The 27,684-nt window shown below is 48.9% G+C and overlaps 1 protein-coding gene and 1 long non-coding RNA gene across 3 annotated transcripts in view; one reads left to right on the top strand and one right to left on the bottom strand.

The window, feature by feature from the left end:
• LARGE1 (LARGE xylosyl- and glucuronyltransferase 1) overlaps nt 1-27,684 on the top strand; it is a 521,400-nt gene that overhangs the window by 160,069 nt on the left and 333,647 nt on the right. The window lies entirely within an intron of this gene.
• On the bottom strand, nt 14,226-18,750 carry LOC117796321. Its single transcript, XR_004620712.1, has 3 exons — nt 18,623-18,750; nt 14,814-15,018; nt 14,226-14,325 (listed from the first exon to the last, which is right to left on the bottom strand). It is a non-coding gene; the product is annotated as an uncharacterized LOC117796321 (long non-coding RNA).

The following is a 27,684-nucleotide window of genomic DNA, read 5'->3' as shown; positions in this document are numbered from 1 at the left end:
CTACCTTCATCCAGAGTTCCTCAGAGAGCTGAGTGTGAAGATGTATGTAGGCACCTGCTGCGTACTGGGCTCTCCGTGAATCACAGCTACTTGTTTTATTTTATTTTATTTTTTTATGAGATCATTTATCAATAAACTTCAGGTCTGTAATTGCAAATCAAATATAGTATTAAAAAATGTCTTTGGCACATAGCCGTTGCCCAGTAAATAGAAGCAAGGCCTTCATGTGCACGCAGTTGGACTGGATTCGTTGCCGGCAGGGCCTAATGGGAGAGAGCACAAAATGAGAACGGAGGGCGGTCAAGTGGATCGCCTAGGGTCATCTGGCTAGTAGGCGGTGGTGCTTACTTTCTCAGCAGCTCTGAGAGTCCAGCTGGGCTAGCATTCTTTCTCTTAGAGAAAATTAAGATCCAGGGAAGCTGAATGTCTGGTCCAGTCATTCAAGTCCTTGGCACCTAGAATGGACTGTCACTAAATAGCCATGTGGCAGGTCAAGGACTCCTCTGTTTCTTAACCCGCAGGACGGAAGTGATACAGATCTTCCCCGCCCACCTCAAAGAGTTGTTAGGGAGACCAGACAAAATAGTCCCCGAAGAAGAAAACTAAGAAGTATGTAAACGTTAGCTGGCTCGACAAAGGACAGGTGGAATCTCATTACCAGTTCCTGATTTCCCGGGGTGCCCCTCCTGAGTCCATTCCCATTTTCTAGGGGTAAGGAAAACATCTGGAAACTAGTTTTGGGCCACACAAGGGTCTTAGGATAGTAGTCAGAAAGCGGAAATGCCTCCTCCCTCTGAATACAGCTGAGGTCTGCAGGGCCTGGTGATGGGAAGGGGGGCAGAGTCCAGCAGACGCAATGGCTGGTTTGGGACATCTTGATAGCAGAATGGGGATCTGACCACGAACACCCTCAACCCGGTCACACCTGGGTGTCGGGACCTTGGAACCAGTGACACCCAGCAGTGAGGTGAGGTAGGATGCCAATGTCAGCAGTCTTTGCTAGGAAAAAGAATGTTCTGTGGAAAGACAGCCTGGGGTGGCTGTTTTCATTTCCAGTGTGAAGTAGACATGAACTTTCATATTCGTCGTGAAGCAAAGTGTGGCTGGAATAAGGCAGAAGGTGCCAGCAGTGGCTTTAGTAGGTGGTGCTGTCGGGGTGAGCTAGGATGGCAGGTGCGGAGTTCTTGTATCCTAAGACTTGGTTGTAAGTCGGATTCTACAGCACACCAGCTGCATCGCCGGGGAGCAGTCCCATGCTCTTCCAGACCCTCTGCTCCTCAAGCTATAGGCAATCGTTGGGACAGATGAGCTAATGCAGGACGGGAGCTTTGCACACATGGTGCCCGTATTTGGGGGTCATTCAGCAGCCGTTAGGTCCCTTTAAGGGAAATGGGATCAGAAAGAAGTTGCATCTGTCAGCCACTTATGTGTGCTCGGCACTGTTCTCTGGGACTGACACAGATGCCCCCCCTTCAGTCCTCACAGCTGCCTTGCGAACTTGGTCTCCTCATTATCCCCACGTGCAGGTGAGGAAATTGACGTACAGCGAGGTGAAGTTACTTGCCCAAGGTCACTCTCCTTGGCAGTAAAGGAGGCAGCCTCAGGAGCCCTGCTTTTAGTTACGGGGCTGTGCTGTCTCCACATGTGGGTCAGAACCCTGTTACCCCTGACAGATGGGGAAACCAAGGCAGCAGGAGATCAAATGCCCTACAGAAACGCGGGTACGTTCTTCACTTGTTAAAGTTAAAAGCTGAAGCTGGGGGCGCCTGGCTGGCACAGCGATTAAGCGTCTGCCTTTGGCTTAGGGCGTGATCTCAGAGTCCTGGGATAAAGCCCCACATCGGGCTCCTCCACTGTGAGCCTGCTTCTTCCTCTCCCACTCCCCCTGCTTGTGTTCCCTCTCTGGCTGGCTGTCTCTATCTCTGTCGAATAAATAAATAAAATCTTTAAAAAAAAAAAAAAGCTGAAGCTGGTTCTGCTGGGGCTCTGAGCAGAAGGAGGAATTTTTCCATCCCAAACAGAGCGTCCTATGGAGGGGGTGGCATGGAACCAGGCTCCCCAGTCCTCTTCCTTTATATCTCCTGGCCCTGGGCTTTGGGAAGGTTGGCTCTCTCGGGGGGTTATCTCAGGACCCAACTGTAGGGCTCCTTCTCCCTTCCAGCTGGAGTTCCAGGGCTTGGGGGGTGCTGCCCAGCATCCCCGCTCCTCTGCAGCCCTTCCTGCGGGCTCTACCACTGCCCCTGCCTGTGGCTTAGTGAGAAATTATAGTCACGGGTATGTGGGGGTCTGGGGGTGCTTCAGCTGGAATCGTGCAGCTCTGAGGACTCCAGGCCCCACAGGGTTGGGCGGCCTCACTGGCTCTGTGTTTCTATACTTGGTTCCAGCATGCTTGTGCGTTTAGGAAAGTCTCCTTTCCGCCGGACGTGCTTGCCGCTAGCCCCGGGTGCTGGACGTTGGATTTCCCCGTTGCTGGTATTCCTGTGGGTGTTGCCATTCCCGTCAGCCGGCAAGAGCCTTCAAGAGTCAACCTGGCCTTGGGGCCTCTTTAAATTCCCTACTGCGTGTTGCATGTATAGGGGTCATGAGCACTAGTTGAGATGATGGTCCTAGATTGGCCGCTTTTTAAATTTGTCTTTTTTTTTCTTTTTTTCTTTCTTTTTTTTTTTTTTTTTACCTGAGGGAAGTGTGTATCACTTTTTTCTTTTCTCTCTTTTTTTTTTTAATCTAAAAGCTGGAGCAAAGCAGTCTCCATACTTGCATTACTGGAGCGTTGATTCCGTCCTCGTGTGTACTTTGTGTTCCAGNCGCTTGTGCGTTTAGGAAAGTCTCCTTTCCGCCGGACGTGCTTGCCGCTAGTCCTGGGTGCTGGACGTTGGATTTCCCCGTTGCTGGTATTCCTGTGGGTGTTGGCATTCCTGTCAGCCGGCAAGAGCCTTCAAGAGTCAACCTGGCCTTGGGGCCTCTTTAAATTCCCTATTGCGTGTTGCATGTATAGGGGTCGTGAGCACTAGTTGAGATGATGGTCCTAGATTGGCCGCTTTTTAAATTTGTCTTTTTTTTTCTTTTCTTTTTTTTTTTTTTTTACCTGAGGGAAGTGTGTATCACTTTTTTCTTTTCTCTCTTTTTTTTTTTAATCTAAAAGCTGGAGCAAAGCAGTCTCCATACTTGCATTACTGGAGCGTTGATTCCGTCCTCGTGTGTACTTTGTGTTCCAGTGTGCTGGTGATTATATACACAGAAAACACACATGTTCCGCAGACACCTTTTGATGATGCTTTGACTTCCTATGTGAATTCCAAGCTAGTTCCCTTCATTTGAAAGGCTTGGTTGTGTGTGTGTGTGTGTGTGTGTGTGTGTGTGTTTTAAAACTTTTTTTTTTTTCTTTGAGAGCAAGAGAGGAGAGAGCACAAGCCAGGGGAGGGGCACAGGGAGAGGGAGAAGCAGCCTCCCAACTGAGCAGGGAGCCTGACGCGGGGCTCGATCCCAGGACACTGGGATCATGACCTGAGCTGAGAGCAGACGCTTAACCCACTGAGCCACCCAGGCGTCCCCATTTGAAGATTTTTGTTAATGAAATGGTTCCAGTTCCTTCTGTAAGACATGGGCGTAAACGTTGTTCTGCACAAGCCCTGCCCTTCCAGATTGTCCACCAATTTCACGGTTCCCAAACCCTGAAGCCCAGATGTCAGGTGATGCGGCATTTGGGGAGTCGGGAATCCTGAGTTCGAGATGAAGATTCACCCCCAAGTTTGTGTGTGAGGTTTAGCAGGGAGTGGGGGAGAGGATGCCCCCTGTAACTGCCTTTTTAAATGACCCCCCACCCCAACTCCCTTGAGAAAATCCTGGATTTTTGAGCAGGGAAGACCCACATCACTCCTGCTCCTTTGTACATTTCTACATCCATGTGGAGGTCTCTGGATGGCCAGCTGATTTGAGAGCCTTGTGTCCTCCTCCCCTGTTTTCCTCCAGGCATATGTTTGATCCTGGACCAGGGTTTGAGAAAGACACATCAGGTTAAGGCATGGTCTCTGCCCTAAAGAAAACTTGTTCTCCTTTTAGTCTCAGGTGATAATGACCTTTCTGAAGGTGGTCATTCCGAGAACAATGGGTCCTTGGAAAAAAGCAGATGAGTTGATGGGACCATTGTTGTAGTGGGGGAGGGAGGTTACAAGCGGTGGAGGGACTGTGTAGTTGGGGAGGGAGGTTATAGGATGGTCAGAAGTGAAACTCTGTCTTCAAGAGCAGCAGTCTCTTTTGGTGGCCCTGACTGCCCAGTTACAATCCAGAGTTAACTACTGTGTGACATGTACGTGCACCTGTGTTTGTGAGTCCAGAAGGAAGGATGCCTGACTCTCTGGGGGACATCAAGGAAGGCTTCAGGAGGACTGTGCCTCTTGGGCTGAGTCTTGCAGCATGACAAGGAGCAAGCCAAGGAGATCGGAGCTGGAAGGCCACACCCTGAGCTGTCATTGCCCGGGGTCATGAGATTGCGATGTGATGGGTGGTCTCTGCCAAGATCATCCAGCGATGCCACAAGTGGTCTTTGAGAGCAGTGTGTTTCAGGAATCGGTCCAGTGGTCTTAGTAGGACAGACACAGATTACACCGAAAACTGTGGTATCATGCGTGGCCTCAGCTAGCGGGTTTCTGTATTAACTTCTGAGCCTTGCGGACATCTTGTCTTCAGACATTCAGGGTGTCCCTTTCTTCTTCTGTATGGTATTTGTGAGATGCTGTCATCCCATCCCCTGCCTCCCTCCATGCCCCAGTCTTTGGCCCTCAGTGATTCTGTATTAATAGCCGCGATTAAGCTGCCTCATCTCATCAGGGAGGAGATATTAATCTTCATCAGGCCCAGGGAAGAGCTGGGTTGGTTCCCCCCCGCCCCGTTCCTCCCCCCCCCCCGCCATTCCCCATGGAGCTCAGGGGACTGCTCCCGTGTCTGCTCTGGAATCATCTGCAGATGTGTTTCAGGGTGTCAATTCTCTGCTTCCCTCTCTTAGCCTCCCTGCATCCAAGCATCGCATGCTGTAATTGAAGACCATCGTCGGGATGGAGGGAAGGGAGAATTGCTCCCTCCAGTGGGAACTCCCAGTTTCACTGTCCTCGCTGCTGCTGGGAAACTTAGGGCAAAAAGACAGCTGGAAGCTGTAGGCTTCTTGGTTTATAAACTCCCATTCAACCCTGGGAGATACACCAGCCCCCGGGTGAGCTGAGGATCCTGGATGCCAGGGGCAGGAGCAGGAGGCAGAGAGCTTGAGGGCCAGTCAGAGTTAGGATGGAAAGGAGCCATCTCCCAAAGCCCTTCTCCATCCTTTGCTGTTCCTGCTTTTCTGAACCAGCTGCCGACAGTAGCTCATCGTGCATAAGCTTCAATTATGTGCCAAGTGCTGTGCTGGTGGAGTAAATCACTCACCAGTGAACTTGCCAGATGTGTATTGTTCATTTTCCAGATGAGGAAAGAGGACTGGGAGGTTGAGTGCCTTTGCCGAGGTTGTGTGGCAAACGGGGAGGAACCAAATTCCATCACAGGTTTCTTGGCTCTTCCTGTTGGGCTCTACCTACCAAGGCTGGTGGTATAATGTATTGTCCAAACCGGAAGACTTTAGGGAATGAAGGCAGCTGCTGGGCCAAGAGGCGTAAATGGCGACTGGTCCAGGATAACCAAGAAGCGTGGTCTCTTGCCTGTTCTACAACTAGAGGCACAGGGATGCTTCCATGCTGTTTTTGGAAGCAGAGACGGCAAGACAGACCTCATTCTGTCTGCCTCCCTTCCCTCCCACCTCTCCTCCCACCAGGACAGAGCCCTGCTGGCTTGCCACATGGCTAGTGCAGGAGGGCTTGATTAGTTTGCATCCCCAGTGAAGAATCTTGAATAACCACTGTCTCCTCTGCTCAGCACGCAGCCTTCATACCCAGGCCACCTTGCAAGATCTATTTAACTCCCTCAACTCAGTGGGATTGGCCTTTTGTCAGCCTCTGAGCACACCCAGGTTGGAAGAACGGTTCTTCCCCCCGCCCCCCCCCCCGCCCCCCAGATAGGCCCTCTTTGCATTCCCCAAGCAATCTTCTTCCTCCGAGGGATTCCCACGACATTAAATTAGCAGAAAATGACATTAGCGCTAAGAACCAAACTCGATTACTGGAAATATGAGTATTTATTGTGAGGAATAAAGCAACCTCCTCTCTACCCCGCACTCTTAGATCAATCATATCCTCACACTGAATTGTATTAATACAGGTTTCCTTTTAGTTGGCAGGCTTGTTTTTGTTTTTGTTTGCAGATTGTCTGAAAGGCACAGAGTACGTAATAATATTACACACCAGCACAGGCAAGTTTGTACGTGACTTTTCCCCTGCGTAATTTGCTGGCTCTCCAGGCTGTGGTCTAGGAGTGTGAATCCTGCTAGCGGCCGCACCCTCTCCCTCTGCGTGGCCCCGTCTCCCTAGAATCTGTCCGTCACTGTGCTCCTCTGGCTTGACAGATCCTTTGATGTCTTTATTTTTGCCCCGCGCTCTGCTTTTTCCCTGAGAAGTTCCATGGTCCACACTCAACCCCCCCAATCCCCTTGTACTTGAAGCTGTCCCCAGCTCCTCTCTTTGTCCCTGCAGCCCTTCCGGGTCCCTCTGTTAGAGTGTTTAGTGCAGAATTGGTGCTTAATACATGTTATACATGGGGCAGGAATATTAGCTCCTGAAGTTGTTCTGGGGTTAAATAATACTCTTAGAACACGAAGAGCAGAGGCGGGTACGCGCTAATGAAGATGAGCACTTATGTTTATTGTTAAACTTTGGGAAGGTGATGTAGTGTCAGTGTTCATTGTGTCTCCATCACTGACGAGACAGCTACTGTAACGTGGGGCCGTCTCACCTTTCTCTATTTTGTATCCCCAAATACAGGTACACGGTGTTTCACGAATTCAATTGAGAAGATAAAAGCCCACCTGGGGAAGGGGGGTTCTGAGAAAGATCCTTTATGCCCCCGAGACCCGAGGGCCAGTTTGAGGACGAGGGTACAGGACCTGAGATTAATTGGAAGGGTTCTGGGTCACACAGGAAGCAGATGACACACAGGAACGAGGAAGTCTGTTCAAAGCCTGGTGGGTTGTTCCAGGTCGCTGCAGAGCTGAGTCTGAGTTTTCCCATGGGATGCCACAGCCTTCTGTGAAGAGGGCAGGAGGATCCTTTTGTATCTACACGGTGCGTCTGGAGAAGTTTGGGGAGCCAGAGTCCTCTGCGGACCTTGAGGCAGATAACCTGAATCGGAGTCCAGCTGTGCCTGAAACTCCTTCTGTGGCTGTGGGCAAGTTCCTCCTCCTTTCTAGAATCTGTAAACAAGGGGCTGGGTGTTCGGAGAGTTAAACTTTATAAGGAGTACTATTCTCTCAAAAGGATAAAAATGAAAATCAACTCAATGGATTGTCGAGCTCAAACTTACAAGCGCTAACGCCGTAAGACTCTTAGAAGCAAACATAGGGGTAAATCTTTGTGACTTTGGATTAGACTGGTTTCTTAGATATGACACCAGAAGCAAAAGCCAAAAAAAAAAAAAGGTTGGCCTTCATCAGGATACCATTTAAGACCTTGGAAGACAGCCTACAACATAGGAGAAAATATTTGCGATCTGATAAGGGACTTGTATCCTTTATAAAAAACTCTTCTATACATCGGAGACTAATGCTGTATTGTAAGTTGGCTAATTGAATTTAAATTAAATAACAAAACAAAATAAACTTTAAAAAATAACTCTTCTATGTTAGTGGAAAGAGAACCCAGTTTAAAAGTGGGCAAAGGACTTGAGCAGACATTTCTCCAGAGAAGCCACTGTAGTAGCCAATAAGCCCATGAAAAGATGCTCAGTGTCATTAGTCACTGGGGACTGTAAATCAGAACAACAGGATACCACTTCACACCTGCTAGGGTGGCTGTTATGTTAACAAAGAGAAAAGAACAAGTGTTGGAGAGGATATGGAGAAATGGGAGCCCTCCTACACTGCTGGGAGGAATGCAACATGGCACAGCCACTTTGGAGAAGTTTGGCAGTTCTTCAAAAAGTCAAACAGACTTAGCATATAACTCAGCAACACTACTCCTATGTGTATGTCCCAAAGAATCAAAAACAGATACTCAAAAACTTGTACACAATTATGCATAGCACTTTATTCATAATAAAGTGGAAACTACCCAAACGTCTATGAACTGATGAATGGATAAACAAAACATGGTATGGCCACGCAGTGGAGTATTATGAAGACATAAAAAGGAATGAAGTCTTGATACATGCCTCAACGTGGATGAACCTGGAACACCGTATGCGAGAGAAGCCAGACATGAAAGGCTACATATGATTCTGTTCATAGGAAATGTCAGGATAGGCCAGTCCGTAGAAGCAGCAAGTAGATTAGTGGTTTCTAAGGGTTGGGTGGGGGAGTGACGGGGAATGGGAACCAGGTTTATTTGGGGAGGTTTAAGAAGTTCTAAAATCAGACAGTGGTGGTGGTTACACAACTCTGAATGTACTAAAACCCCCTACGTTGTATACTTTAAAAGGGTGATTTTTTTTTTTATGGTATGTGGATTATATCTCAATAAGGTGTTATTAAAAGATGAAAGTGTAGGGGGTGCCTGGGCGGCTCAGTCAGTTAAGTGTCTGCCTTCAGCTCAGGTCATGATATCAGGGTCCTGGAATCGAGCCCTGGGTCACGCTCCCTGCTCAGCGGGGAGTCTGCTTCTCCCTCTCCCACTCCCCCTGCTGCTCATGCCTTGTGCTTTCTCAAATAAAACCTTTTTTTAAAAAAAAAGTGGAACTGCTTGCAGTAAAGCAGGATAGGGTGGCTTGGATCCCCTCCTCTGTTCTCTCTCTTGACCCCACTCCAAGGGTATTCCTTGAGATGTCCTCCTAATTCCAAGGAACACAGTTTGGAGGACCTATGTGGTCCTTCTGGGTTGGATATCCTCTTTCTTGGGAACTGAGGTGAGGGATCATTTGACAGAGAAAATGTGACGTGTTTCTTTTTCCGTCTGTTCCCGACTCCCTGGCTGCAAAGGGCTGGGACCACCAGCCTCCCGGTCTAAACAGAGTGGGAAATGGAATTGTGATGATTTGCCACTTAATTTACAGATGAGTGCTGTGCCAGAATTGAGGTAAGGGTTGTTAGGAAAGAGAGACGTGAACCCCCCTCCCCCTCCCTTGGTGATAATGTGGAGGTCAAATGGGACTTCCCCGCCAGTTCTTGGGACGAAGGGAAACCAAAGGACCAAAAAAAAAAAAAAAAAGGTCTCGCAGGTGGCCAAAAGAGTCAAAGCCACCTTCTTTTAGTTTTTTGCTTAAAACCCTTTGGTGATTTCTGATCACTAATGGGATGAACTCCATACCAAGGCTGCCAGTGACCTGGCCCCATCCTCCATGCTCTGGGCACCATGTCTGCCACTGGTCCCCCAGACCTCCATTCCTGTGAGCATGCCAGTACCCTCCCTGCTGTCCCATCAGGGAGCCCACATTTGTCTTCCAGGGTCTGGCTTTTCACCACATTGTGCATTGAATTGTGTCTCCCCTCCCTTCCGCCACCAGAGGTGTTGCTGTCCTAATCCCTGGTGCCTATGAATGGGACCTTATTTGGAAATAGGGTCTTTGCACATGGTCAAGTTAGGATGAGGAAAGTAGAGGAAGCCCTAATCCAGTATGACTGGTAACCTTCTACGAAGAGGACATTTGGGTCCAGCAACCCCCACTGAGGGAAGACAATATGGAAACACAGGGAGAACACCACCTACAAGCTAAGGGTTGCCTGAGGCCCCTGGAAGCTAAGAGAGAGGCATGGAACCGGTTCCCCCTCAGGGTCTCACAAGGAACCAACCATGCTGACACCTTGACCTTGAACTCTGGAATTGGGAGACTGAGTTTCTGTTGCTTAAGGCACTTCATTTACGGTACTACTTTGTGGTAGCCCTTGGAAACAAATACACAGCCTCTCCATGAATACTATGGCCTTTCTGCTTTTTCCACCAAACCGTTTACTCCTTCTGTGTCCCCTAGCACATTGTCATTTGCTTATCCAATTTGTCCTAGTCCATTGTATTTACTTGGGTTTGTCTCTCTAAACAGACTGTGATGTAAGGATTAGCCTTGTGTGTTCCTACGGCATACAGATGTACACGTGCTATAGGGAAGACGGATGTGTGTGTGCATGAGTCAGAAAATCGAGAAAAACCACCTTCCTATCAAAGCTCGAATTTGAAAATGCACATTAACATTTGAAAGATATGCCATCCTCTCTACTTGGTCTCTTTGGCACCCGTCTCCAGGCACGCATTTCCCAGTGTAAATAACTTTTGGACTTGTTAAAAAGTTCACCAGTGTTTAAGTTCATTAAATTAATGTTGTCACTTTGAGGTGCTGAGCGTGGTGCGGGGTGTAAACTGCTCGTTGCTTTCCTGTGATTCAGCAGTGGCACCCTCCGGAATGGGAGGTGTGTTAAAAATAGAAGAGTCGCTTTATACCCAAGAGTCCTAGACGAGGGATTCAGATGCGGGCCTGCCACTTAATGCTGCGTGGATTTTATTTTGTCAGACCTTCAACTAAAACTCGAGGAGCTGGTGGGGAAGCCAGACTCTGCAGGGAGGTCTTGTCTCCGACATGCCGAGTGGAGGCACGGCCCACTGGGGGTGGGAGGCCATGGCAGTAGGTCCATCCTGGTGTCAGGGACAGCTTCCACCAGATGGTGTGCCTGGAATAAATCCCCTGGAAATGTTTTAATTTGTGGGATAGAGCATCTCAAGGCTAGAAGAGCAGCCTACAGGTGTGTAAGAGAAGAGCTGGATGAATTCTGGAAACAGGAAGGGAGTTGGGCTGATGAGGGAGGGAGGACGGGCCCATCCCATGTGCTGTGTGGCCTAGTTGATGGAGAACCATTTGCAGGGCTTTGAGTGGGCATTTCTGAAGCCGACTGGGAGTTTGAGTCCACTTATTGAGACCATTGATGTTTGTGGTCAGGCCTTGTGAGCACCAGGCCCATTTGCCCAGCTTCTGAATGTCCCTTACCTGTCTCTGGTCCTTGATCCTGCTGACATACGTTCTGTGCTGGCCCCACTCCTACCCATACTTCAAAGCCTAGCTCAAATCCCACCTTCTCCAGGAAGTCTTCCTTGAACTTCCCCAGCCCCAGGAATTCCTTCTTTACCTCCTTTCCTGAGCTGCTCTCTTTGCCTTTGCTTTCTAGGTTAGTCATTTAGAGAGTGGACCTGAGTTGAGGTCCTAGCCTTATGAATCGGGGGATTTGTGATCTTAGGCACACCATGGGACTTTCTGGGTCTTACTTCTTTATCCCTAAAATGGATATGATCATAATTTCCATATGAAAGAAATAGACACACCTCATTTTCTTCCTCAAATGATGAACTGGGGCTTGATCCCATTACAGCTAGACAGGATTCATGGTGGGGTCTGGGTCAACAGGATTGTAAATTGAATTTCTCTTCATCTTTTCCTGTCCAGCCCCATTTATGTTACTACAATGTGGTGGAAGAAAGTGCATTACACACTCAGATTTGAATCCTGGCTCTTCCTGTTTACGTGGTTTAGCAAAATACTTCTGGGCCCTTGGTTTCCTCATTGTCGTATATATGGGGTAATAACTACTACCGTCTTTAATGTGGAGATCGAATCAGATGGGGGATGGATCAGCCCTACTTCAGCGCCCAGCACAGAATGGGTACTAATCAAACGACTTAATCAAACCAGCCCACGCCTCGCTATTCGAGGTCTTTCTTTCGAGCCATCTGAAGTCTCTTGATTCTTAGCAACCACATACGCCGTTGTTGTGCTAAGAAATGGAAAACGTCTTTCTCTTTGGGGGGAGGCGCTCTTGTTTGTGAAGCCCTCTTCCTTCCCATCCTTAATTGTCTTCCATCTTGTCATGGCTGCCCTGTATCACCTTGACCTTCAGGAAGCCTTGGTTTTGCTGTCAGCACGTGCCGTCCATGCTTGCCAGGGCAAGCTGGCTCTCCCCACATTGCTTTTCCAAATCCACTCACATCTCTCGAAACCTCTCTCTTTCCCTCACTTATATTGCCTTAATTTCTTGTTGCTCTGCCATTAAGTAGGTATCGATTTCTATTAAGATGAACATCAGGATTTATTGAGTGGAGAGGTAAATATTGACAGGCAGGGAGGTGGGAGTTCCCCGCGCCCCACTCCCCCATCCTGCTTGCTGCTTGGAGATAGGCAGGCAAGGTCCCAGTGTGGCATCCAGTTCTGTTGCAGTAGGAAAATGGCCTGCCTCGGGCCTAGGCAGGTAAAGAACGCTTTACAAATGGACCAGGTGAAGAGGAACCCCATGCATCTTGTATTCGAATATTCCCAGTTCTGGCACTGTGCTCCACACAGGGTGGATGTCAATACTTATTTCTGGAAGTAAGAAAGGAGGGAGGGAAGAGTATGTAGTAAGGCATTTGGCACTCCTGCCTTCTCTGGGTAAAGGGGAAGGAATTTAGGATTTGTATGGCTAAGGTTGCCACGAGTCTGTGAGTGTTTTTACAAAGCTAATATCTCTGCTCCTCGAACAAGTCCTAACATTGTTAAGGCAGGAAGTGAGCGATCCTTTCCATCTCCTAAAATCTTATGGTTGTGGGTACTGGTTTAGCCTGGGGAGGGGGGATCGTGGGGCCATATGCCAATTCTTGGCAGAGCTTGGCTTAGAGATCCTTCCAGTGCATTCACTGATCTTGTCTGAATTTCTTGATTTTTCCCATTTCTGTTTCAGTCTCTCTGCCTATCCATCACACGCTAGCAATCTATATTTACCTGTGAAATAACTAGAAATATATATTTGGTCTTTGCCCTGGTTCTTGATCCAGAGCTTGTAAAACCTTTGGAATTTCCTAAGGGGTAAGCTTCTTTTATCATTATAATTAGCCCCTTTTAAGCCATCCTGAATTTATGCTAATGAGGTGATACCCAGATAGCTTTGGGTTGGGAGGCTGGTTGCCAGAGGAATGCAGTGGAGAGGGAAGAGGGGCTGGACTTTGGTTAAGTCCTGGGCCATTGATTGGCCAGCTTGGTCATGCCCTCTTTAACCACTAAGGGGTCTGAGAGAGCTTCCTGGTTAGTGCATGCCTCTAGGTTCTGGGAGGGTGACGCCCCTTGAATGGAAGCTTCCCAGTCTTCCCCCTCATCCCTTGCCTTCTGCATCTTCTGTGTGGCTGTTCTGAGTTACAGCTTTTATAATAAACCAGCCATCCAGAGTGAAGTGCTTTTCTGAGTGCTGTGAGCCAGTTGAGCAAACTATCGAACCCGTGGAGGGAGTCTTGGAAACATGTCAACCCTCTCGCCAGTGGGTCAGAAGTAAGCCCCTCCTTGTGACTGGTGTCCGAAGTGGGGCCCATCTTGTGGGACTGAGCTTTTCACCTGCGGGGCCGCTAACTCCAGGTGGTGTCAGGACTGAGGGGAGGGGGAAAACTCCACACATTTGGTGTCAAAAGTGCCAAGTGGAAGCTGGTCCAAGCTGTCTGTTGGCTTCTGTTGCTACCATTTCATAGTTTTGAGTGTTCCTCTCTCTGCTCTCTTGGGTACATGGACTTCCTAGTGGCCCGTTTGCTCAGCTGGTGATGAGAGGATTGTGGGGGTTAAATGAGCAGGGGTGTCAGGGTCCTGAGGATTCGTGGTGGTGGTGGTGGTGGTGGTGGGCGGCAGGGGTGGGTGGTGAAACACAGTCTTGTGCATTGTATGACGGTTAGCGGTTTTCCCGGCCTCCTGCTATATGCCAGTAGCATCCTGCCCCCGTCCCCCCCCCAACACACACACAGTTGTGGCCTCAAAAATGCCTCCATTCATTGCCACGTGGCCCCTGGGGGGCAAGATCACCGGCAGCTGAGAACGAGTGGCACAGTGTAAGAAGACCTCATGAAGTGCTATGAAAAACCTCACCATTCTTGAAGGTCGTGCAGCTCCGTGATTTATCCAGCAAGCATTTACGTAGCATTTACTGTGTACATTGCATTGCACTGAGCTCTGAGGGACGAATGAGGAAAGCAGACCTGGTCTTGCTTTCTAGGAGATGATGATGGGCTTCGAGAATCCGCCACCTGAGCATGGGCTTCCTGGCTTGCTGCGGACGTTTTGTTCTGCCCTCCATGCAGCACAGGGACAATGTCACGGCAGACGTGAGAGCAGCTCTGCCAACGGTCAGGCCTTCCTCCTGGGTTGACAGTCCTCCTTGTTGGATTCCCAGCGAACAGGGCAGTGGGAAATAGGGGTGATGTTGTTGGCTGGTCCCCTGGTTCCTGGGAACCCTGGACTGGGGGAGACTGTCCCTTCAAGCAGCTGTCCCTTGGAGAGGACAGACACGGGGTTGCCTTGTTGTTGCTCTTATTCTGTGTGTTCAAAATCCCACCAGAATGTGGTGGACAGATCACTGCCACCACTCCCCTGTGCTTGCCCCACACGGCGACAGAGAGGTCTCCTCGCACACAGTCACATGGCAATGAATGAGCCACTGCTCAAAGCTCTGTCATACCTGACTGTTGGCCTTTCAGGGTCTTCCTTCTCCCCTTCTGACCTCACCTCCAGTGCCTGTCTCTGCTCCACCTCCTGGCCCCTTCAGCTCATTCTCCCCGCCCCCACACACACAGCTGCTGTCCTTGCTGAGACCACCGCTCTGGCCCCTCTGGGAATGCCCTCACTCCCCATCTGTCATAGCTCACTCCTTCACTCCCAGCAGGTCTTTGTTCACGCTTCATCTTGTAAGAGAAGCCTTCCCTCAGGGCCCTTTATGAAGCCGCCCTCCACCCGCTTCCCCCGACATCTCCTTATTTTACCTTCTTCACAGCTCTGACCCACCGACACACCCCTGTTTTGTTCTTGAGGCTGTTGGTCGTCTGTGTTCTCCCACTAGAGTGTTAACTCCTGAGGGCAGGTGGTCTGTAGGTCTTGTTCGGTGTCGGAGAGTGTCCTGGGCACTCAGTGATGGATGGATGGATGGCTGGCTGGCTGGATGGATGGTTGGATGGATGGTTAGATTCCCTGTTGAGGAAGGAGACTTTTTAAGATGACCCGTTTAGTACAGAGCTGCCAGGAGCATACAGAACCTTTGTACCTTTGGGACCATGACCTGGGTACTAGTAGTATCTGCTTAAAGCTCTGAGTGGTGTTTGGGCTACCTTATGTCATCCCTTCCCTTCTGTACCTTAAGAGGATTCTCTCTTGGTTATGAGCCCACGTGGACATACAGACGAGGTGTGAAGGGCGTAACCCTTGGAGAACTATGGCTGACAGCCCCGGATTCATCCATCTGACTCCCAGTGTTGTTGTCAGCCTCATCAAGAAAGGGCATCGCTTCTGTGTCCTGAGACTCCCTGCTCCCTCTGGTCACCCGCCCCCATGCTCCCCCTCTGCATCCTGCCCATCTAAATGCAGGCAGGATTTTCACGTGTGTCATCACGGTCACTCCTGTATCTGTGGTCTTCCACTCAGTGTCAGGCGCCGGTCTACCTGCCACTTAGGCATGCTCTGTGGTCCACGTGCTCCCTGCCCCCAGCCCGTGTTTCCTGGCACACTTCCACCCTGCTGCCTGTCCCCTCCCCCCAACACACACACTGTTCTGGTGGCACTTCCCTGGTCCACAGTCCCCTCTCCAGCTGATGTGTCCACGTCCTTCCATGGGAACTGATTTGGCCCACCTGGTCCCACGTTTGTCCTTCTGGGACTTCCAGACTCCCCTCATTGTTTTCCTGTGCTGGCTGCCACCGAGGGCTGGGCTCTTTGAGGAATCCCAGTCACCCTGGTGGCTGGGGCTGGTCCTTGCTCCAGCTGAAGGTGGCGCTGGGAGCTGTGCACATGAGTGGGGTCCCCAATGACACGCACGGGAAGTGGGTGAGGAGAGGGGGCTTACGATGGCTGTACGGATGGTGGGGTCCTGGAAGACGGGACTTTTTGTTTTGTGCAGCACAGAGACTGTCTTCCACCGGTTTTTGGTGCTGGTGTTCTCTAAGTTCTGCACCCCCTTCTCCTTTTACCATGATTGCTTGTTTCAACCTCCTCTGTGCTTTACCCAAATCTACCTGGTATCACAGCTGTTTCTGTGTCTATGATCCTGAGAATCAGCAACTGGCCTTTTTCATTCTTGTTTCCACTTCTGTACCTTATAGAACGTCACAGTTAGTAGGACTTCCAAGAGTGTCTGCAGAAATGAACTGGCTGGTACTAGAAGAAAGATAGCACGGGGGTAGTAGTCTCCAGAATTTCTTGGCACATTACCCATGTCCTGAAGTTCTTACTCGTGAGACATCCCGAGATGGTGTGTCTCCCTTTCTCCTGGGACCTTGGCAGGTGTGCTTCTTTCACCATGAACCCGGCTCTGGGCTTGCTGTGCCGTCAGCCTGGAAATTAATGCACTTCCCTTTCACTATAGAGAGCTTCGTCAAGTTCTTTTAAACGTGAAACTTTTCTTTCTTGTATTTGGCTCCAATGGCTGTCATGTTTGAAAAAGCCTTCCTTAGCCCGTATCTGACCTCTCCTGCCTCGCCTTCTGCCTCCTGTTGTTCCCCTAGTTCTTCCTAGAGATTCCAGCGGACTCTTCCTCAAAGGCTGTACCCCTCCCTCCTAGAAAGCCTTCTGTGGCTCCTTATTGCCAGACAAGAGAGTCAGCCCAGAGGTCATGAGCGTCCCATCTCTGCCTTCCAGGATCTTGCTCTGATTTCCCTTCCCAGCTCCATTGAAGTATTTTACCCGTAGCCATCACCCTCCACTCCCATTCAGGACCCCAGCCCTCAGCACACCCCTGCAGCAGCCAGTGGAGTTGGTTCTTAGATGCGTGCGTCCCTCGTCTGTGTGCACGCTGGTCCTCATGCAGAGCCTGCCCGCTCCCTCCCCTGCCTCCCCCTGTCCTTTCCGTAGATCCCCCCCTTCCACTGTTCCCTCTTCCAGTACTGTTCCCTGCTCCGTCTTGTCAGAAGTCTTTTCAGAAGTCTTTTCCCCTCATTACTGTCGCCTGCCCTCCCTCTGTGCCTCCCTCCCCTCCCTCCACGATGGCCTGCCTTCTGCTCCAGCTCTTCTCGTGGGCTTTTGTCTGTCTAGTCATCTCCAGAGGCAGGAGTGAATGCTGCATCCCGTAACATCTGGCTTAGTTCCATGCACATCGTAGATCTCAACACATTTTCATTTCGTCGAAGCACTTTTAACATCATCTGTGTCACATTTGTTGTCTTCGTTATTTTCCTCATCCACAGTTGTCATCCTTATCTTTATAGTGACTGAGAATTGACAACACTATTTCTTACCCAGGCTCTCGGTTGACTTCTGTGGCTATGTATGAAACCATAGGCCGAAAGAGAAACAGAGATTAAAAAATGCAGCGCTGTGTCAGGGCTGCACGCATGACTTTCCTGTCCCCACTTTGCGTCGGGGAAGATAGCACTCAGACCAGATCAGATAGTTCGGGGTGTGAGGTCCAGAGCTTCTGGGAGAAGCTTGTTCTTAGGTGTCCCTTAGACTTGATGCCGTTACCCTGCAGTGACTGGTAAGGTGCCGAGGAACACCACGCACGTTTACTCTGGTTCTCCGTCTGTCCGAGGTCTCTACCCTTCTTCATTTGGGAGCCTCTGTTGGACTTCAGAGACGTTGCCTGAAGACCCTTCGTGGAAATGTTCGTGCCTGCATTTCCTCTCCATGCTCATGGCTCGGTGTCCTTTCTTGTTCTTTGCCCCAGTTTGTCCAGACTTTTAAGTGGGGAATTTCAGAGTCCAAGGACTTGGTACCCAGCCCCCCATAATTGTCAAATTATGGGCTTACATATTCAGATTGTCACATAGTCCTCATCATAAACCTGAGAAAACAGGTATTTTTGTCCACATTCTACGAACGAGACCATTGTTGTTCAGAAGGAATAAATGTTTTGCTGCAGTTAGTAACTTGCCCAAGGTCACACAGCTGGAGAGCCAGGATTTTGATCCAAACCTCGTGATTTCAAGTTCAGTTTTTCCCCCCAACACACTACCTGATCCTGAAGTCCTTTTATGTAGATATTCTTACTTAATCATACGAGGCTTGTAAATGGTAAAGCCCAGTTATGCTGCTGCTGGGTCCCACTCCGTTCTGCCTCTGTTTCTTGTTTTGTTAAGAAGATTTGATTTCTGCTCTGCGTTAGGTCCCCCAGGAATCCTGTGGGCGCTAAAGACCCAGAAATTGCCCTCCCTGGGTAGGCGCTAGTACCCTGCATGGTGACAGCGTTCCCGGAGGACCAGGCTGTTCTTCCATCAGCCTTCTACTTTCAGTGGCCCCCGGCTTTTATTAGCAACCATCTTTTGCCATGCAGCCAGATCATTCCAGCCAACCATTTCAGTCCCTTATTTCAACCCCTCCAGTGGTTTAGGGTAGTCTAAATTTCTCACAAGCAACAAGGATGTTTGGTGTGACCTCTGTTGACCTAGCAGCCTTCTCTCTAGCCAGTTCCTTCTCTGACCTTCTACAGTTTCCATCTTGTTTAACCACAGATCGCCTTCTCCAGCCTCTGGGCTTTGAATTCCAGGTGTGCACTGGTATACTGACTCTCAGAAGGGAATGAAAAAGCCCTGATATGCAGTATGTGCCCATTTCTGGGGCATAAGTTCCCCCACCAGTAGCAGCATACCACTGGAGTCAGGTTGCCTCCTCTTCTCTCTTCACCTTGCTGATTCTTTTGTGGTGTTGGGATTTAGTTCAAATATGGTTCTTCTGGGATGACTTTCTTGACCGGCACCCACCTGTCCCCTGCCTGGCAGAGGCTCTGTGTTTTCACATGCCTCCTTGCTAACATTGGTTATAAATAACACTTATCAGAGGGTATCGTAATTGTGTGTGCTGGGAAATCTCCCTTCTGTTTTCTGTACTCGGTGGGTGGGTACCAGCTGTGTTTTCATTTCTCCAAGCCAGTACTAAATACAAGGTCAAAGACATAGAAGATGTCCAACAAAGGTTTGCTGAATGAAGGCATGTTCTGACCTTAAAAGGACCTTTGTAGTTAGCTCAAGAAGAAACAAAGGACCTACGTTTCATATTGATGGAAGTTCTAATCCTGCATATTTCAGTTGCAAGACCTACCGATTTGCTCCAGTTTGGAAAGGGTGACGGTGATGTTATCTAGGAGACGTAGGTACATGCCCAGGGAAACCTAGGAGTGGGAACTACAGCTCAGTTTTTACCTAAAAATTTGGGAATCGAGGCTTTTACTTCCAGGATGTAGGAAGCTCTAGGATACATCTAGTTCTAGGTCTCCTCTTGGTCTCTTCATCTTTTCCGTCTGACTTGCTTGCTTGCTTTCCCTCATGCTCCCACCCCATATACTCTCCTTTACTGCTTTTCCTTATTCATCTCCTGTGTTCTTCTCTTTCTCTCATTCATTCTCTTCCCTTTTTTGTACAACCTAGTATGGTCTTCCAGTCTCAACTCCTTGTGACCTGTCAGTGTAGGTGCCTACAGCGGACGATAACTTCTCTTTGTATGCCTTATTTAAAATTTCCGTGAGCATAACTGAGTGGCTCAGCATGGCTGGTTGAAGCCCCAGCGGCCATCTTGGATCAAAAATCTCTGGCCGGTATAACCATAAGGGGAGGACAGAGTCGGGCTGGGACACACACAGTGACAGACCTGTCTAGGACACCTGGAAATAAGGTGGTTCCCTCTAAATGGTGCCATCCCAGGCTGAGTAGAAGCTAAAAATGATACTGAGTTGGAGTTGGGGGTGGGAAAGCCACTTCACTCTCATTAAAATAATTGTGGATCGGGATGGAAAGAGTTCAGTCATGCGGCCACGTGGCCAGCCAGCTCTTTGTTGGCTCATGTTGTTTCCACCCAATAAGAGCCCAGGTCTATTAAAAATAATCATGGTTTCAGCTTCAGTGATTGCCTCTGGGAGTCCAGTCAACACATTAATTAATTATCCTCAGTGTGAGCAGATTTCCTTTAAAAAGCCTCCTGTCTGTTTATTTTCTTAGCCTCATTCTGTGCCTTCCAATTTGTCCAGCCCTGTTCCCCTCATAAATTGGTCACTGTCTTAGATTTCTCCCCAGCATCTGGTTTGGTTCTGTATAGTGTTTTCTTCCGACGAGCCAGCTGTGGTTCTGATGGACCCCATTTAGCCAGGAGTCTTCAGAGCCGGAGAGTGGGTCTCTGCTTTGGTCGGCCTCTAGGATCAATACCTCAAGGTATTGACAACCTTGGACATGTGATCTCTGGGGACAGTCAGTGTGCTAGGAAGGGACCATGAGCTGATGATAAATAAATAGCACATTTGGCTTGGTTGAAGGGCAAGTAATCAAACAGAAAAGGTTGTCTACACTGTAGAATTGTGAGCCTCCCTTACACGGCTTATCTCACAAAAGTAGTACAGGAACCTAGAGATTAGAAAGAGGAAAGCTTTAGAGCTGAGATGGGCAATGAAAGCAGAGCGACTGTTAAAAGGATCTCCCCAAGGTGGGAATTGATGGTGAATGGAGCAAGGAGGCGTGGCACCAGAGGGGGGAAATGGGGATGGACAGCCTGGCTCTTTGGGACAACCTGACTTTTGTTTTGAAACATTTGAAATTTGGGGCACTTGGGTGGTGCAGTTGTTAAGCATCTTCCTTCGGCTCAGGGCGTGATCCCAGCATTCCGGGATCGAGCCCCACATCAGGCTCCTCCACTAGGAGCCTGCTTCTTCCTCTCCCACTCCCCCTGCTTGTGTTCCCTCTCTTGCCGGCTGTCTCTATCAAATAAATAAAATCTTAAAAAAAAAAAAGAAAGAAAGAAAGAAACATTTGAAATTTTAGGACATGGTCAGTCAGGTGGGTTCCGTGTATGGTTTTAGTAATCTTCATCCTTCGTGCATCAAGTTTCCTTTTTCATTTGTGGTACCAGCGAGAGAAGTCAGTGCCAGTTGGTTTCTTAAGCAGAGTCATTCGAGCTTGGGATTGTTCACAGAAGGGTCTGTTGGGTCCCCAGCCTTCACAGATAACCTGTGGCTAACAGCGCTCGTGTCCCACTGCAGGTACTTGAGGGTCCTGGAATGGATTTATTGGTCCTCAAGGGCTCCTTGGTGGTGTTTTTGGATTTCTGCAGGGTTGTACAGGGACCCCAAGGAAGTATTGAGTAGGTTGGAAGAACTGGTTCCCAAGAAGGGCCAGGGCTTTACTGATGCAGGCAGGAAGAAAGCCTTACTCTGCGGTAGCAGCTGAGAGCAGATTTACAGAATACTCTTCCAAAAGAGGCCCTTGGGAGAAAATACTGGTGATTGACTCATCGTCAGTTGGAAGCACTAATTGGAATATGTCCCCGCAGAGCTGGAGCACTGCACCATTGGAGGTCTCGATGGAGTAAAGGGATAAATGTCCTACTGTGAGGGGTGCGTGGGTGGGTGAGGAAAGGGAAGGAAGGGAGGAAAGACAAAACCCGCCAACATGACTCCCAAACAGAAAGAACTTTTGGTCTACTTGGGGAGGCAGAGTATAACAATCATAGCGGAGAGGAGTAGCTTGGGTATCAATTGGGAATCATTGGGGTACCTGTGATCAATTGGGAATCATTGGGGTACCGGTGATCAATTGGGAATCATTGGGGGTACTGGTGATAGAAGAGCCAACTAACCAGTTGAGGCTGAAATAAGTGTGTCTTTGTCTTACCGTACGGGACCTTGGAGGTGGGTGGTGGTGCCATCATTTCTGTGACTCAGGAATGTTGCTCGTCTGGATGGGCACCTCTGCGGGTCTTCTGATCTTCTCATACTTGCAAGATGGTTGCAGGAACTCCAGGCGTCGGCGAACACTAAAAATGATCCCCTCTCCGACAGCCAGTTTTTAAACATTTACCACACACCCCTGCCTCTATGTCTTATATTTGTAGCAAGTAACATGTCGCAGAGGCTCAATATATAGTTTTTGAATGAGTGCACAGGTGCCAGATAAAATACGAGACTCTTAAATTTGCACTTCAGATAAACATCTAACAATTTTTAGTATAAGCACAGCTTAAACATTGCATGGGCATACTCCTACTAACACATGATTAGTTCATCTGAAGTTCAGTTCTAACTGGGTGTGCTGTATTTTTCTGTCCCGAACCTGGCAACTTCTAGGACATACGAGCGACTTCATGGAGATACATCTGAAGGTTTGCCTTTGTTTCCCAAAGCGAGGGCTCTCTGTTGTGATCCTACTTAAGCATATGGATCGAGGTGGAGAGTTGAGTGTCGATTGTGCACGGAGTTGGAACAATTCATCTAGAGGGAAACATGAAATTGGAATTAGTAGTTAGTGATGGAGAATTAACTCAAAATTAAATTGTGGATGGTTTGTAACTCCTTGGAGAGATTTCTTCACGTTGGTTTCCGAGCAATGGAAAGAAAGCCCTCTGCCAACTGGGATTCACAGCATGTCAGTGTGGGTCTTTTTCTCCATGACATCTGTCTATGACCACATGAGCGATTTGAGCTGTGCTGGAAAGAATGGCAACTTCAGGCTGCCTTGTCCGATGTCCCCGGGGTTGTGAACGGGGTTCTGATTTGTGATCCTTGCCATGTGTCCTGTCGCTGGATTGGGGAGCTCCGGAGAGAAAATTTCTGAACTAGGCACTTGTTTGAGATAAAATTTCCTGGGTTCCACCCTGGACCTGCTGCAGCAGCAGATGCCCTGGAGGAATGGGGCCCAGCATTCGTGGCCCTCAAGGTGACAGCTGCTGAAGTTTGCGAGTGTTCTCAACAGCAGCAGAGCTATCGAAGACTGTTTGCTTTGCAGTTCGAGTAAAGGGCTGTCGTGAGCTCAGCTGGCCTGGGGAAACCACTATGAGTCTGGTTAACACTCAGATGTTACCCCGGCGTTACCAGCCTGCCCTTAGGAACATGAGCTTAAAGCAGCAGATTGGCAGGGGGCTGTTGTACCTCCAAGGAGCCGTGGGAGGGCTCAGTGGCCTTCAAAGAAGATGGCCCACTGATGGTAAAATGTCTCACATGCGCTGATGCTAAGATGTGGGAAAAGCCCAGGGATTGGAGGGGACCCTGGGTTCTAGTCCTGACCTGCCCAGTAAGTGGCCCAGTTAACCTCCTACAGCTGCTGCTTTTCTCCGGACCTCAGTGTCTGGTGGTGTCAAGTGAGGATTTCAGAAGAACAGCCTTAATTCTGATTCTCTGTGGCCCAAGCTTCTCACGCAAAAGATGAAGGATGGAAGCCCAAGGATTCTGGCCAGCCGAGCATGCCTTGGGGTCTCCTGTTTCCCATTCAGGCTCTTTCCTCTCTGTTTTGTTGCCTTCCGCCCTTCTCTCTACACTTGCACACAAGCCCTTCTGGACAGCAAGCCTTCTGAGGGTGAGAGGGGACTGTCTGTGACTTGGGTTCCAGAGGAGAGAGCCTGCAGGGAGCCCGGAGCCCTGGGGTTCCTTCAGGCCCAAGTTCAGATTTCTGAAGAAGGTGGAGGGAGGCAGACAAAGTGACTCAGGTCCCCTGGGGAAGTCTGAGTGGCTCAGTGTGAGTGAAGGGCTGCTGAGCCCAGAGGCAGAGGGGGTGGTGATGAAATGAGCTTCTGAGAGGCTGATCCCCTCCCCTGCCCTCCCACCACCACCTCTGTGCGTCTTCAGGGGCCTGTGCTCGGTACACCTGAGGTAGCCACCCCGTGTCCTTGCGTAATCTGTGGTGGCTTAGGTTGGAATGCAGGGTGTCATGGTGGCCAGAGTGTGACCAGAATGGGTCAGAGGTCTGTGTATTGTTGCTTGGTCCTTGGAGAATTTCCCAGGGGCAGTGACAGGCCTGAGTGAGGACAAGATAGATAGCCATAGGAGATGATGTCACAATCCATTTTACCTGGACTTTGTAGGTTATTTTTCTGGTTTCTTTTGTTCCCCCCCCCTTTTTTTTGGATTGGTTTGGTAGATTTCCATTATAGCTCTTCTTTTTTTTTTTTTTTTAAGATTTTTTATTTATTTATTTGACAGAGATAGAGACAGTGAGAGAGGGAACACAAGCAGGGGGAGTGGGAAAGGAAGAAGCAGGCTCATAGCGGAGGAGCCTGATGTGGGGCTCGATCCCGTAATGCCGGGATCATGCCCTGAGCCGTAGGCAGATGCTTAACAACGCTGCCACCCAGGCGCCCCTCCATTATAGCTCTTAATTTAGCATTTACACGGTCAAAGCAGTTGCTGCCGCTTGTCTCCTCCAGTATATCGTGTGGTATCGTCTATCTCAGTTGCGTCTTGCTCATTTAATCTCATAAAGTAGATATAATGCTTTTCCCCAGTTTACCAACGAGGCCACAGGCATAGTAAGGGAAGGGGTGTGCCCGAGGGTGCACGGGCAGAGAAGCCAAGATTTGAACTCTGCCTTGTCTCACTCTGGAGCTGACACTTTAATTATTTCCAGGCAAGGCCGACTTCCTCATTTCTGGCCTGTCCGTCAGCACAGTGGTCAGACGGTAGGAACTTTCAGCTGTCGTAGCCAACTTAGTAGAAAGGCGGGAGCGCCACCCCCCCCCCCCCNCCCCCCCCCCCCGCAGTTGCCTAGACTATTGTGCGAGATGCTCCGGTTCATCGTTACCAACTGGTGGGCGGTTTGTTTTTTAAACACTGAATATCACAGAGGAAGAGCCAGCAGATCCATGAGTTCCTATTTATGACTTAAGGAATTTACACCTGGAGGGGGGAAAAAAAGCCTAAAACAAAACCATCACCTAGATAATGAAGGAACTCTCAGATTAATACAGTGTCAACTGGTTTGCTGTCTCCAGCCATATATTGCTGGCTCGTGTGTTTAAAAATAAACCATCAATGGGGTTCCTGCATGGTTTGTTCAGTTAAGCGTCCAACTCTTGGTTTCGGCTCTGGTCGTGATCTCAGGGTCCTGGGATGGAGCCCGCGTGGTATCCTGGGCTCCACGCTCAGCAGGGAGTCTGCCTAAAGGATTCTCTCCTTCTCTCTCTGCCCCTTCCTCACATGCATGCTCACTCTCTCGAATAAATAAATCTTAAAAAAAAAAAAACAACCAAAAACAAACCCCACCAAAACCACAGTATGAGATGTGTTTCCAACAGCCAGGGGTAGTGCCCTGCATTTATACACTGGAGGCCTGGCAGAGGTGGGGCGACTCGCAGTGAAGGGCTGTTTGGGGATACATTTTAATGCAGTTCCAGAAGGAAGTGGAAATAGCCCTCTCGTTTTTCTTTATCTGATTCAGGAGAGGCAGGGGGGAGCTGGAACCTTTTTAAAAACCAACTTCATCCATTTCTTTAATGATCATCTGAGCAGCTAAACCTTCAGGGACTATTATATATAATCGTTCTCCAAGCTGTATTCATTTTCCCTGGTCTGTAGATCTATCTATCCCTCTCCTCCTTTTTAAATAAAACTGATTAATTATAAGAAAATAGACGTGAAATGAAGCTTTGAGCTTCTTAGCAAATCTTCGCCCTCAAGTGATGTGATTTTGCTCTCAAGATGAAGAGGTTCATAAAGGGGAGAGTTTGAGGACAAACAAAACAAATTAGCCACGGGGATAGGCATTTCGGTGGCTGTGAATGAGTAGCAGTCATCGGCTCTGTAGACCTGTAAGATACACCATCTGTGAGTACACCTGCCGTGCAAGGCAAAATTCCTGGAGGTGGTAGAGTTGGTGCCATAGGAACGTAATTTAAACTTGACTTTGGTGGAGGCTGGTGAGGAATGCAGAGGCCAAGGTTACTGGCTCTTTGTCCCCCTGTTGTTGCTTCTACTTTGTTTTTTTAAAAAAGACTGAGTATGTTAGTAGCTTTTCTTGTTCGCCTCAGTAGGATGTATGATATCCACAGCGTGTGTGTGTGTGTGTGTGTGTGTGTACGTACGTATGTGTGTGTACACACTTCCTCCCTCTCTCTATCCTTGTCTCTCAACTGCTGTGGCTCTAACCACTCTTGGTTTCCCCCAGTTCTGTAGCTGTTCCTTTCTGTGTCTTGACCACACTTGGAGCCAAGTTGAGATTTCCTGGTAATTTCCCATTGACCATGGAGTGGAGTGTGTGGTTCATCTAGTTGCCCAGTGGCTAGACTGTCATTCTGATGTGCTCATATCCACTGGGCCCCTGGTCTCTGTGAACAGTCCACTCTTGTGCTGTTCTCCTCTTGAGGGCCTCTGGTCCCATAATCTGTCAATCCTGCCTGCGTTGAGACTGCTTGGATGTTAGGGAAGGGCCATTTCTCCAATTGAGGTGGCATCCTTACTGGTCCAATGCTGGTCGTGTCCCACTGGTTGGCCTGGCATCCAGGTTTCTTGGTTTTCCAACCAAGTTAGCATCTGCCATCTTTCCCCCCCTCCCATGATTTTATTTTTATTTATTAGGGAGAGGGCGAGTACGGGGAGGAGCAGAGGGAGAAGGGCAAGCAGACTCCCTGGTGAGCACAGAGCCAGATGCAGGGCTCAATCCCACACCCCTCAGATCATGACCTGAGCCGAAATCAAGAGACGCTTGGCCAACTGAGCCCCTCAGGCTCCCCAGCCTCTGCCATTGTGTTCTTCACCCCACAAGGTTACTGAATAAGGTAATGGGAGTGGCTAGACTCTCTGGAGTCAAAACTCCTTGGCACATGGTACCAGCTCCTGGGCCCGTAATTTTTTCTATGGTTCTTCCTAGCTTGCTCAATACCTGGACAGTTCATAGCCATGGTCCTCTATTAGACTCAGAACAAGCCGTTTTGTTGGGCCAAGGCCAGGATTTACAGCTTTAGTCTTCCATTTGATGCTTCGGTTTACTCTCTCTTTTCTTCTGAGAATCCTTTATTCTTTAAAATCTTAGCCACACTTGTTCTGGGGTATTCCGCAAAGGCTTAACACATATTAATAAAGTTTGTATTGCATTATTCCATATTCTTGTATGTTTTTTACCTTCTTGAATTCTTATAAACACCTTGCTGTCATGAGCCCTTGTCTCCTGCTGCTTCAGAAACTGCCCCTCGTAGTTCTTTGCTCATAGAGCTACTCAAACAGACATTGGTTGAAGGACAATGACATTTTCCAGATAGGAACCAGGGACAGTAGAGTTGGATGCTGATTGTGAAGTTTTCCTTCTTTTTTCCACCTAGCAAGTGTTTGGCAAGAGAAGAAAGTATATCAAAGTAGTGTTGGGATTAATTCTAAGGGCAAAGTTTAATTGGTCCTGGGGTTTTCCATCATTCTGTACCTGGACCAAGGCCATTATTTTCAGTGGCAGCTTATCACTACATTGTTTCCGTGGGTGCTGCTGCCCTGATCTGCTGGCTGGGTAGGAGGAAGATACACTTTAGAGAAGAAAGGTATGGTTTTGGATCTGATGTAATCCTCAGCTGTCAAGCAGCAGTCCCAGTTACTTACCTCCTAGAACAAAATCATGGAACTTAATTAAAACCGGGAAGGGTCTTTTGAGGTTACCTTGACCACTCCATCCATTGAGACGTACATTCATGCATTCAGCAGATATTGATCAGGAAATCACTATGTGCAAGGTTTTCCACAAGGCACCATCAAAAGGCTCTTAGGAAGCATGAAATCCAATTCGGAGAACAGACTTCAGTCACATGGGGGCAACTGAAAGTTGTAATCCCACAGTTGAATGGCTTGTAGTGAAGGTTTTTTAAAATTGGTGCATTGCAATGGAGAATGGGTAGCTCTGCACAGCTATGGTGTCTAGACAACCCTGAGTAGAGGAGAATGAGTCATGTTGATAGGCAGTTACTGGCTCAACAACCAACAAC

This window comes from Ailuropoda melanoleuca, chromosome 15 (genome assembly GCF_002007445.2).
Source record: "Ailuropoda melanoleuca isolate Jingjing chromosome 15, ASM200744v2, whole genome shotgun sequence".
In the NCBI taxonomy this organism is placed as follows: domain Eukaryota; kingdom Metazoa; phylum Chordata; class Mammalia; order Carnivora; family Ursidae; genus Ailuropoda; species Ailuropoda melanoleuca.
Note: the sequence above shows the minus strand (reverse complement) of the source record. Positions and strands in the feature narration are given on the sequence as shown.